The sequence below is a fragment of the Rhinopithecus roxellana genome, chromosome 11 (assembly GCF_007565055.1).
Source record: "Rhinopithecus roxellana isolate Shanxi Qingling chromosome 11, ASM756505v1, whole genome shotgun sequence".
Classification (NCBI taxonomy): domain Eukaryota; kingdom Metazoa; phylum Chordata; class Mammalia; order Primates; family Cercopithecidae; genus Rhinopithecus; species Rhinopithecus roxellana.
In genome coordinates, this window is record NC_044559.1 from 95,138,466 (window position 1) to 95,150,043 (window position 11,578).

The following is an 11,578-nucleotide window of genomic DNA, read 5'->3' on the forward strand; positions in this document are numbered from 1 at the left end:
TTTTTGTATTTTTAATAAAGACAGTTCCACCATGTTGGCCAGGCTGGTCTCGAACTCCTGACATCATGTGATCCGTCCACCTTGGCCCCCCTAAAGTGCTGGAATTACAGGCGTGAGCCACTGTGCTGGCTGAAAAAGTTTTCTTTATTGTGAGAGACTCATTTTCCCTCTTTACCAGGTTGTTGCTCAAGTCATATACTGCTATTATTGGCTCACACACACGCACAAAAAGAAAACCAGTTATTTTCTTGACCAATTTATCAGTTTTAAACCAACAATTATTAATTAAAATTAGAAAAATACATCTTAATTTTAAAGATGTAAGTCAGATTTAAAATACTTCATGTATGAAAGTTTGCATTTACCAGACCAAAAAGAAAAATTTACCTCACAGTTTGTTCTTTGTTTCACAGTTTTAAATTTTAAACACAAAAATTCCACACTGAATGACAGAATTGAAGTGACACAAGTTCTATGTCATCTTTAAAACTACTTGGCTAATCCGTTTCAAACATAGGGATGTGTAAGACCACAGAGGAGTGCAGACACCAACATCCCTGAGTAAACTTCAACAGTTACATGACATCCAGAACTCACTCTGGAAACTAATACATGTGGCTGAGTTGAGATAACTTTATAACTAGCTTTCCAAATTAGTTACCTTTACCATACAATGTTTATTAATGGGTAAGTGACCAGGCACGGTGGCTCATGCCTGAAACCCAGTGCTATGAGAGGCCGAGGCAGGAGGATTGCTTGAGCCTGGTTCGAGGCTGCAGTAAGCTCTGATTGCATCACTGAACTCTAGCCTAGGTGACAGAGCAAGACCCTGTCTCTACTAAATAAATAAATTAAGGATAAGTAACTGAAATGTACTAACTTGAACCTTAAATACATTATTAAAACCCAACAGTGGTGGGGCGTGGAGCCTCACCCCTGTAAATCGAGCACTTTGGGAGGCTGAGGTGGGCAGATCACTTGAGGTCTGGAGTTCAAGACCAGCCTGGCCAACATAGTGAAACCCCATCTCTACTAAAAATACAAACATTAGCCGGGCGTGGTTGTGAGAGCCTGTAGTCCCAGCTACTCAAGAGGCTGAGGCAGGAGAATCGCTTGAACCCGGGAGGCAGACGTTGCAGTGAGCGAGATGGCGCCACTGCACTCCAGCCTGGGTGACAGAGCAAGACTCTATCTCAAAAAATAAATAAATTGATTAAAATAAAATAAAATAAAGTTAATTATTTTGCCTATGCTGATATTTAATTTTGCTTTCATCTCAAAACCTTAATAGCAATCTTTTTCCTGCCACATCAAAGGGAAATTGACCTGCTTTATTTCCGGGCTCTTCAAAGTACAACCACACCCACTTACCAGTAATTCTTCTAATTCTTCAACTTCCAGTGGATAGGACAACTCCCCACCCCCTGCCAATGTTCCCTGAATTTGCCTTGCTTGTTCCTGCTCCTGGGCATTTGCTCACCTTTCTTCGCTTGCCTGGGACACTCTTCCCTCACCCAGCCACCCTACTCACCTTACCGTGCAAACAGCTATGTCAGCTCTCATTTAATTAAAAAAAAAAAAAAAAAAAAAGTCAGGAGTGAGAAAGACCTAGACTAGATGCTCCATACGCCTCCTAGACCCACTCTCCTCACCTCCCCACCCAGCTCTGAGCCCCAGGAGGCTGACCTGTAGAAACTACCCCAATAGTCTCTTACTCTCTGGCTTCTGGTTGGAACTCTTACCCTCAAACTTTGTGAGGGTTTTGTTGTTTTCTTTATTTTATTTTTTGAGACAGGGTCTCTCTCTGTTATCCAGGCTGGAGTGCAGTGGTGTGATCATGGCTCACTGCAGCCTTTACCTCTCAGACTCAAGAGATCCTCCTGCCTCAGCCTCCTGAGTAGCTGGGACCACAGGCACAAGCCACCATGCCCGGCTAATTTTTTATTTTTTTCTAGAGATGGGGGTCTCACTCTATTGCCCAGGCTGGTCTTGAACTCCTGGGCTCAAGTGATCCTCCCATTTTGGTCTCCCAAAGTGCAGGGATATCAGGCATGAACCACTGCACCAGCCCTAACTCCTACTTTGTGAGATTGCCCTGGGATTGGTCGTGTCCCTTGACCAAAGGTCGTTGTTCCCTTCAAGGTGGCCTCTTCTACATGAATGTCCTTCTGATTCCAGTAATTACACTCTTCCCTAAATCCCTCCAACCTGGACTTGGTAAAAGCTCTGCTACTACCAGCCCAGAGCTACCAAATTATCCCTCATGCTTCCCTTAGACTGCTATCTCTAGAAAGAGTGCTTTTATGAATAGATTTTTCTAACATTACCTTAATTTGAATGTCTTATCTCTTTTCTTTTGGAACTCTGTATCAGACACAGTTTACACACCTCCTCAGGTTCCCCTGGCCCCAGCTATCTCCCGTGCCCTTGGTTGCTCACTCATGGAGACCCCCACCACCAGCCATCACTCCTCTCAGTGCCACATCATCAGCTGGACTGACAACCCCCAAGTCTCCACCCAGGGGGATGCCCAGCTCCAACACAGCCCCCATTGCTCCCACTCCGATGGGAGTTGTAGCAGCTCTGATGCCCAGGCATGACCAGACCTAGAAGGCTCTAGTCTTTCCTTTCACTGATGGATTTGGAGGAAGTGCTGATGTGTAGCATGTGGAAACTGGCTTTCCCAGCAGCTGTGCAAAAGTGTCTGGAGACACAAGCCAGAAAGACAGGAGAGTGAATACTCACGGGAGAACCCTGACCAGTGGGAGACAGGAGAGAGGAGAGAGAGAGAAAATAGATTCCTCTCCCTTTTCCCCTTCTATGGGCTGTACTGGGACACTGTGTTCTCTATAGCTTCTCTGAAGACAACCCGTGTGACTAAGCAACTAGCCGTGTGTTTTCCTGAAGCCATGACCAGTTCTGGAACATGTCTCCTTTTATTTGCTTCCCCTCCCCTTCTGAGGTGATTCCCTCTTCCCACTTCCCACTTCCCTCTTTCCTTACTCTCACTAACCTGGAATTGGGCCTCCCATGACATGTTAGCAGTTAATTAAGCTTTGCCTGATGCTCAGTTTTCTAGGAAGCCTAGTCCAAGAAAGACTCTTAACTAGCAAAAAATAATTAAATGAATAACAATTAATTAACTTAATTTAATTAAAGAAGCTTGAGGCCAGCCATAGTGGCTCACACCTGTAATCCCAACACCTTGGGAAACTGAGGCAGGAGAATCACTTGGGCCCAGGAGTTCAAGACCAGCCTGGGCAACATCGCAAGACCCTATCTTTACCAATTTTTTTTTAACTAGCAAGTTGTGGTGGTGCACATCTGTAGTCCTAGCTACTTGAGAGACTGAGGTGGGAGGATCCTTTGATTACAGGAGATCGAGGCAGCAGTGAGCTATTATTATGCTACTGTACTCCAGCCTGGACAATGGAGAGAGATTTTGTCTCAGAAAAATAAATAAATAAAAAATTTTTTAAAAGGAGTTTGAGCCGGGCACAGTGGCACATGCCTGTAATCCCAGCACTTTGGGAGGCTGAGGTGGGTGGATTACCTGAGGTCGGGAGTTCGAGACCAGCCCGGCCAACATGGTAAAACCCCATCTCTACTGAAAATACAAAAATTAGCTGGGCATGGTGGCACGTGCCTGTAATCCCAGGTACTTGATAGGCTGAGGCAGGAGAATCGCTTGAACCTGGGAGGTGGAGGTTGCAGTGAGCCAAGATTTAGCCATTGCACTCCAGCCTAGGGAAAAATAGCAAAACTCCGTATAAAAAAAAAAAAAAAAAAAAAAAAGGAGTTTCCCTGAGGCCGGGCATGGTGGCTCACGCCTGTAATCCCAGTACTTTGAAAGTCTGAGGTGGGCAGATCACGAGGTCAGGAGTTCAAGACCAGCCTGACCAACATGGTGAAACCCTGTCTCCACTGAAAATACAAAAATTAGCTGCACGTGGTGGCACACGCCTGTAATCCCAGCTACTCAGGTGGCTGAGGCGGGAGAATGGCTTTAACCTGGGAGGCCGAGGTTGCAGAGAGCTGAGATCGTGCCATTGCACTCCAGCCTGTGTGACAGAGTGAGACTCCGCCTCAAAAAAAAAAGAAAAGGAATTTGAATGCCATAGAGTTAGTTCACTGTATCTACCCATAACTACATCCCACAATTCTCTCTCTCTCTCTCTTTTTTTTTTTTTTTTTTTGATACAAGGTCTCACTCTGTCACCCAGGCTGGAGTGCAATGGCACGATCTCGGCTCACTGAAGCTTCTGCCTCCCAGGTTCAAGCGATTCTCCTGTCTCAGCTTCCTGAGTAGCTGAGATTACAGGCGTGCGCCACCACACACAGCTAATTTTTGTATTTTTAGTAGAGACAGGGTTTCACCGTGTTGGTCAGGCTGGTCTCAAACTCCTGACCTAAAGTGATCCACCTATCTTGGCCTCCCAAAGTGCTGGGTTTACAGGTGTGAGCCACCACGTCCGGCTGTATCCCACAATTCTTGAACCCATTGCAGGTATGGCAACATTCTGTGTCATTGTTCACCTTAATGAGCCGCTCGTGACTTTATTTTCTTGCACCAAATCTCATTGATTCCTCTCCTTTAGTCTCACCTTGATTTTGCATTCATGGTAGAGTCTCTTCTTTATTTTATTTTATTTTTATTTTTATTTATTTATTTATTTATTTATTTATTTATTAATTTATTTATTTATTTATTGAGATGAAGTCTCACTGTGTTGCCCAGGCTGGAGTGCAGTGGTGCGATCTCGGCTCACTGCAAGCTCCGCCTCCCGGGTTCAAGCGATTCTTCTGCCTCAGCCTACAGGTGCGTGCTACCACACCCAGCTAATTTTTGTATTTTTAGTAGAGATGAGGCTTCACCATATTGGCCAGGCTGGTCTCGAACTTCTGTTCTCATTATTAGCCTGCCTTGGCCTCCCAAAGTGCTGGAATTACAGGTATAAGCCACCGTGCCCAGCCGATCCTGTCTTTACAAAAAAATTAACAGTTAACTGAGTACGGTTGTGCGTGCTGGTAGTCCCAGCTACTCAGGAAGCTGAGGCAGGAGGATCACTTGAGCCCAGGAGTTTGAGGCTGCAGTGAGCCGTGATTGCAACACTGCACTCCAACCTGTGGAACAGGACCCTGTCTCAAAAAATAAATTGGGCCAGGCGTGGTGGCTCACGCCTGTAATTCCAGCACTTTGGGAGGCCAAGGCGGGCGGATTACTTGAGGTCAGGAGTTCGAGACCAACCTGGCCAACACGGTGAAACCTCGTCTCTACCAAAATTACAAAAATTAGCTGGGCATGATGGTGCATGCCTGTAATCCCAGCTACTTGGGAGGGTGAAGTAGGAGAATCGGTTGAACCCAGGAGGCAGAGGTTGCAGTGAGCCGAGATCTCACCACTGCACCCCAGCCTAGGTGACAGAGTGGTACTCTGTCTCAAAGAAAAAAGAAAAAAAAATTAATTAATGAATTCATCTAATTGAATTACATACTTCCTCGTAATTTTTGGGAAATAGTCTGTCAAAAAAACAGATGGGCTGGATGAGGTGGCTCATACCTGTAATCCCAGCACTTTGGAAGGCTGAGGCAGGTGGATCATGAAGTCGGGAGTTCAAGACCAGCCTGGCCGATAGAGTGAAACCTCGTCTCTACTAAAAAATACAAAATTAGCTGGGCGTGGTGGCATGCGCCTGTAATCCCAGCTACTAGGGAGGCTGAGGCAGGAGAATCACTTAACCTGGGAGGCAGAGGTTGCAGTGAGCTGAGATCACGCCATTGCACTCCAGCCTGGGCAAAAAGAGTGAAACTCCATCTCAAAAAACAAAATAAAACAAACAAAAATGTAGAGAGCTATGTATAAAGTATGCTACCATGTGCACCTTTGTTGTTGCTTATAAAGAAGAGTGTTATATAATCATTATATCATCACATATGTTTGTGTATGCATAGACTATCTTTGCTAGAAGCAATTGCTTCTGCAGAACAGAATTGGGGAATGTAGAATGTAGGGAAGTGTATAGAGGAAGAGGGACAAGCTGAAGAGGCAAATGAGGAAGGCAAAAGCCAAATCTTTCTGTTCCCTCTTGCTTGCTGGCCAGACCAAAAAAGGACCTTTCAGTTTCAGTAAAAAAATCTGAATTAATTCCTTTGTTCTTTCTCTTTCTTCCCTAAGTAACTTAATTAAGATAGAAACAATCGGTGCTTTCTTGCTCGCTGGTTCTGGCAAGGGCTCACAAATTAGTCCACACAGGGAAACTGTGAGAGATTCTGGGAGCCTCCTAGGCTTGGAATCACCTCCTAGCCCTCTGTCCTTTTGGGAGCAAAACTTGAGCAAGATGCAAATTTCCAGTCAGAAGAAAGATATAGGTAGCAAGAGATGAGTTGTGTGTGTATGCGAGGTTGACACCATTTCCTTTTCCCACAAGCCCAGACATTGACAGAAGACTGTCTTAGTGCCAGCTGTTGTCAGCCTATAGCCTCTCTCTATTATCTTTTTTGTGTGTGACAAGGTCTTGCTGTGTTGCCCAGGCTGGAGTGCAGTGGCATGAGCATGTCTCACTGCAGCTTTGAACTTCTATGCTGAAAACTTCTGCCTCAGCCTCCCAAGTAGCTCGGACTACAGGCACACGCCACTGTGCCTGGCTAATTTTTTATTTCATTTTTTGTAGAGATGGGGTCTCTTTCTGCTGCCCAGGTTGGTCTTGAACTCCTTGCTTCAAGCGATCCTCCTGCCTGAGCCTACCAAAGTGCTGGGGTTATAGGCACGAGTCACCATTCTCAGCCCTCTTTCCATTAGTATCAGTCCCGTGGGCTTACTGTCACTGGAGCATTTGCAAAAAGCAAGAATGAACCAAAAGTTAACTCCACTACAAGCTCCAAGCCTTCCTTCAGTAGTGCCTGTTACCTCTCTTTTTGTTGAAAATATTCTTCTTCCTTCTCATCTACCTTGATGCCTTGGAAGAATGTTAATTAGGCTGAAAAGAGTCAAGTCTATTCAGATTTATAAATGGACCAGTATGAAGATATGCTCCAATGAAATGCTCTCTGAAATTCTACATATATATGGGAAAGATAAAGTGGAATTTCATTAAGCTTCATAGAAGAACATTTAGCATTAATGAATTAAAACAATAATAATAGCCAATATTTGTAGGGAAAGTCCATATATCCTCTAATCTTTAATGTTATTCATGTAATGATACAATTGCTAGGCCAACTCAGGGTACCTTTGTGTAGAGCCGTAATGAGAGACCGCTATGCTCTTAGCTGATTGTGCATTGATTTGTATTTCCAGTTGACCTCCTTGCACAGTCACCAGGATGAACAAGATGTCATTCAATCAGCGATTATGCTCCAGGCAGCCAGCCAGCCAGTTATTATCACCTTTGGTTCTGTAATATGTGGTGAAGCAGATATCTCGAAATTGGTTGAGTGCTCAGAATTTATCCCAACCCTGAAAACAAACACAGCGCATGCTTATATGTGCTGGCTATGAGTGGTAATCTCTCACTGTGATTTTGAAGGGTGACAAAACAGATTTCCCACATTGAGGTTAAACATAGGCAATGTGGGAAGAAATCTGTACTCCAAGTTCCAGTTGTTGAAAATGCAGCTGTTGCTCCCGGAGCTGAGGACCATTGCCCAACAGAACAGGGACATGATTCTCCCTCCTGTCCACACTTGTATCTGCACACCCTGCCTAGAGAGAGCTGAGCACAAATCCGGATGAGGGTGTTTCACAGATGAGTACAAAAATACTTCATGATAAGATCTTATACCTAGAAAACCCTAAAGAAAAAAAAAATCCTACATTTGATAAATGAATTCAGGAAAGTTTCAGGATACAAAATAAACATACAAAAATCAATACCATTTCTTTGTATCAGTAACAATCAAACTGAGAACCAAAGTAAGAAAACAATCTCATTTACAATAGTTACTAAAAAAAAAAAAAAAAAAAAAAAAAAAAAAAAAAAAACCTAGGCATATATTTAACCAAGGAGGTAAAAGATCTCTGTAAAGAAAACTACAAGACACTCCTGAAAGAAATCAGAGATGACACAAACAAATGAACAAATATCCCACGCTAATGGGTCGAAGAATTAATATTGTTAAAATGACGATTCTGCCCAAAGCAATCTACTATCTACTGATTCAATGCAATTCAAAACGCCAATGTCATTTTCACAGAATTTTTAAAAACCCCTAATATTCATATGAAACCACCAAATAGCCAAAGCAATCCTAAGGAAAAAGAACAAAGCTGAAGGCATCACATTACCTGACCCTAAATAATATTACAAGGCTGTAGTAACCAAAACAGCATGGTACTGGTATAAAAACAATTGCATAGATTAATGGAACCCAGAATAGAGAACCCAGAAATAAAGCTATGCATCTATAGCTAACTGATCTTATACAAAATCGATAAAAACATTAAAAAAAGAAAACATATAACATATAAAAAAACATAAAAAAACAAAAACGTGGAGAAATAGGAACACTTTTACACTGTTGGTGGGACTGTAAACTAGTTCAACCATTGTGGAAGACAGTGTGGTGATTCCTCAAGGATCTAGAACCAGAAATACCATTTGACCCAGCCATCCCATTACTGGGTATATACCCAAATGTTTATAAATCATGCTGCTATGAAGACACATGCACACGTATGTTTATTGCGGCACTATTCACACTAGCAAAGACTTGGAACCAACCCAAATGTCCATCAATGATAGACTGGATTAAGAAAATGTGGCACATATACACCATGGAATACTATGAAGCCATGAAAAGGATGAGTTCATGTCCTTTGCAGGGACATGGATGAAGCTGGAAACCATCATTCTCAGTAAACTATCGCAAGGACAAAAAACCAAACACCACATGTTCTCACTCATAGGTGGGAACTGAACAATGAGAACACTTGGACACAAGTGTAAGTAAGGGGAACATCACACACTGGGGCCTGTCGTGGGGTCGGGGGAGGGGGAAGGGATAGCATTAGGAGTTCTACCTAATGCAAATGACGAGTTGATGGGTGCAGCACACCAACATGGCACAAGTATGCATATGTACCAAACCTGCACGTTATGCACATGTACCCTAGAACTTAAAGTATAATAAAAATAAAAAACAACAAAAACAAAAAAAAAAGCTTGGTAAATGACTACTTTGCATTTCCCCTCTCTCTGGCCCAAAGCAAACTTTTTTTTTTTTTTTGAGATGGAGTTTTGCTCTTGTTGCCCAGGCTTCAGTAACTGCAGCGGCGCAATCTCGACTCACTGCAATCTCCACCTCCCAGGTTCAAGCAATTCTCATGCCTCCGCCTCCCAAGTAGCTGGGATTACAAGCATGCACCACCATGCCTGGCTAATTTTTGTATTTTTAGTAGAGATGGGGTTTCACCATGTTGGCCAGGCTGGTCTTGAACCCCTGACCTCAGGTGATTCGCCTGCCTTGGCCTCCCAAACTGCTGGGATTACAGGTGTGAGCCACTGCGCCGGGTGCAAAGCAAGCTTTTGAAACCTGATGCTGATGCCTAAACCATGTTCTTTTAGTCATCATCTTCTTATGCATTGGCGATTCAATGGACATTTAGAAAGCCAGCTCACAGGCAAAAGGTAAAATTTCAAGTAAATACTTGATGAAAAAAGCCTTTTTGGAGGCAGATGGGGATATACATTAAATCGAAGAACCTCCTAACAATTCCAAAATGGAACGTGCTTCCTTTCAGCAGAGAGTGGATAAGTTAGAGGGGCTAGAGTCTTCTCTCACTTGTGTCCCCTTCAGGGCCCAGCACAGTTCCTTGCCCAGAGTTGGTCCTCATGAGACTTCAACTCTCCATTAATAGGCCTGCTCTCCTGCTGGGCACATTCCCTCCTGGGTGCCCATGGGGCATGGCATCAAGCAATCTTTACTCCTGGTCACATTGCAGGCCTATGAAAAATATCCCCCAGGCCCTCCAGAAAACACTGACTTTCATAACTTGCTGTCAATAAAAGACCAAATTGCTTGTGTCTGCCAGACAGTGAGCATGCATCAGCAAGGAACCCAGGGGACTGACAGAATCCCTTCCAGGTCCCACCGTGGTGCTCAGTGACATGGCAGTCATCAGTAGAAACTTAGCACCACGGACACTGGCTGATCCCCAGATGAGAAGCATCTCTCCAAGGCTAGGCAAATTCCCATCAGGTCCAGTAAATTCCTGGTACAGTCTCCATCATCTGCTTCTGAATATTTTACAGACCTCAAGGAAAATACAAAGGAGGTGGTGACAATCAGAAGATAAGACACTAGCACTGGTTGTGTGACCTCTAGCAAGCATGTAATCCCAGCACTTCGGGAGGCCAAGGTGGGCAGATCATTTGAGGTCAGGGGTTCCAGACCAGCCTGGCCAACATGGCAAAACCCCCTCTCTACTAAAAATACAAAAATTAGTTGGGCATGGTGGTGCACGCCTGTAATCCCAGCTACTGGGATTATCGAGGCTGAGGCAGGAGAATTGCTTGAACCCGGGAGACGGAGGTTGCAGTGAGCCAAGATTGTGCCACTGCACTCTAGCCTGGGCAACAGAATGAGACTCCATCTCAAAATAAATAAATAAATAAATCAACTAAGATAAAAGGGGGAGGGGTGTGGGATGAAAAACTACATATTGAGTGTAACATACACTACTCAGGTGATGGGTCCATTAAAGTCTTATAATTCACCACTATATAATTCATTCATGTAACCAAAAACCACTTATACTCCAAAAGTCATTGAAATAAAAAATACATTTAAAAAAATTAGGGGCAGAACTACGGAGGCGCCCATGCAAGTGAGGAGTCCTGAGGCTGAAGCTTTATTAGCTTCATGGTCAATCTGCCTCTGCCCTTACCAGAAGGGCAGAAAAGGAAATTGTTTCTTCTGCAGTGTTAATCTCTCACTTACAAGCAGCAACGTACAAGGGAGAACATGTGTATTGGAGTCAGAAAGGCCTGGGTTCAAATACCAGCTATTTCTTCACTTGCTTTGGGGTCTTGAGGAATGTTACTTACCCTCGCTATGCCTCAATTTCCTTCTCTGAGAAAAAAGAGGTAGCAATCCATATGTCATGGGTATTTACATGGATTACAAGGGATGGCATGTTCTACATAACACATGTAGAAGTGTTTAATACTATTAGCTATGTAGATGATAGACTTCCATTCAACAGTTTTCACTAGATTTGATGTATGTGAGTTAAAGCCACCTTCTACAATGGCTAGTTATTAGCTTGCCACATAGCAATGGACAAAGAGTATGCAAGCATGTATTCAAGGATAGTATAAATGTATAAAAATAGGGTGCAAAATAGAACCACATAACCCTAAACCAGTGGCTCACAATTATTATTTTATTTTTAGGGGGGACAAGGCCTCCCTCTGTTACCCAGATTGGAGTGCAGTGGCATGATCTTGGCTCACTGCAACCTTCACCTTCCAGGCTTCAGTGATCCTCCCACCTCAGCCTCCTGAGTAGCTGGGACTACAGGCGTGCACCATCACACCTGGCAATTTTTGTATTTTTTGTAGAGACAGGATTTCACCAT